Raw genomic sequence first — 1758 nt, 5'->3', positions numbered from 1 at the left:
GAGAGATAATGAAAACCGTGTAATGTATAATGATAGGGAGAGTGTGACACTTCTCAAGGGAGACGTCGAGAGACCATGTTTGCGAGGATAGGAGAAACATGAAGTGAGTGTGCAGGTGAGCTGGAGAAAAGAGAGTGATAGCTACATGAAGGAGCATGCATGCGAGAGAGATGGGCGTGAAAGGAGTGAACATAAAAGGGATTCAAAAATTTGAATTCGAGATGATGATACATGTAATCCATACTTGAACCAAAATCGATCTATCAAACATGCATACTCATATGAATTCACGCGCATCTATGTTATTTAGTATGTAGATATTACTGATCCATACATTTTAGTAGAACATAATTTGGTTTAATTTTTTGAATTCAACCTTATGATTTTGAGATCATTGTATTTGTAAAGCATATTATACATATAAAAGAGCGGAATTCTTTAATGTGCTTTTGAAAGTATATATATATATAATGATGTATATAGAATTTTATTCCAATCGAAAATGGATCCCGCCCGAAAAATGGAATACAAACGGGATTCGAATTGAGTTGGCACGGTAAACGTGCACTCTACAAAATTTGAACGAAGCGGGGAAAGTCGCCGTAACCGCCCGAAACCAAAATCTGCGAGATGGAAATTACTACTGCCTATCCCTGCCACGCAAAGCCTATCTGCTCGATTTCTATAGATTTCGATAGGGGTAAGTTTGTAATTTCACTCGAACGTGACATAACCGCCTCTCACCCGGATTCATACACGGTGGGCGCCAAAACACAGTGTGTCCTCGGCCGAAATCGACTCCCTCCCTGATTCATACACGGTGGGCGCCAAAAACAAACTCTCATCGGCAAATATTCGGTGTATGCGAGATTACCGTCCTATCCCCAACTAACTAATATTGCTGTGATGTAGGAAATTTGAAACGGGGGCTAAGTTTGTAAATTTCCTCGCATTTGAGACAAGCGCGCCCTGAAGACATGGTTCCCCCTTCCTCTCCACCTCCATTTCCTCATTCGTACTCCGTGGGCACCAAAACACCCTCTCCACCCCAGCCTCCTCCGTCCGCCACCCCATTCACCGCCGTCCTCCTCCACCATGCCGGAGCTGATACCCCGACGCCGCCGTGCATTACAAGAGATCGAACTCTCTCATCCACGGCTTCGGACCGGGATCCTTGCATCCCGTCCTCTCGCTTCATTCCCGCCGTCGTCCACCTTGCCGGCGCCGCTCCTACGACCGTCTCGTCCACCGTGCCCCGCCGCCACCGTCTACCCTCCTAGATCTGCTTCCACGCCACCGACAGCCAACGCTACCGCAACACCGTCAAATTCTCAGCAGATGCATACACGGCGCCGCACCAGAGGTGGTACTCTTTCGTATCTGCTCAACTTATTTATCGCAGCAAGAAAATAGATCGCCACTGCCTTACTCTGATTTCTTGTCCATCACTTACTTGCTAGTTGAGAGCAAACATTGGTTGCAAAATTGCCTTTGTCCGGTTTGCACCTTCAGATCCGCCATGGCACGCTCAACACTATACTCCCAATGCTTATGGTTTTCCCCTTTTATATTCCACACTAGTTAAATCACAGTAGACTAAATTTCAAAAATGGGTCAGTCGATTTTTCAGAGCTCACCGGAGTTCGCCGGTGCGAACGAAGGGGCTCGGGTGGGGACTTTGGTTGTTGGGGGGCGGTGGTGGGGCCTCGCCGAACGAAGAAAACTCGACGCGGGTGGGGGCGGGGGTGGGGTGGGGGT

Source organism: Triticum aestivum, chromosome 7D, assembly GCF_018294505.1.
Source record: "Triticum aestivum cultivar Chinese Spring chromosome 7D, IWGSC CS RefSeq v2.1, whole genome shotgun sequence".
In the NCBI taxonomy this organism is placed as follows: Eukaryota; Viridiplantae; Streptophyta; class Magnoliopsida; order Poales; family Poaceae; genus Triticum; species Triticum aestivum.
This window is presented reverse-complemented; position numbering follows the sequence as displayed.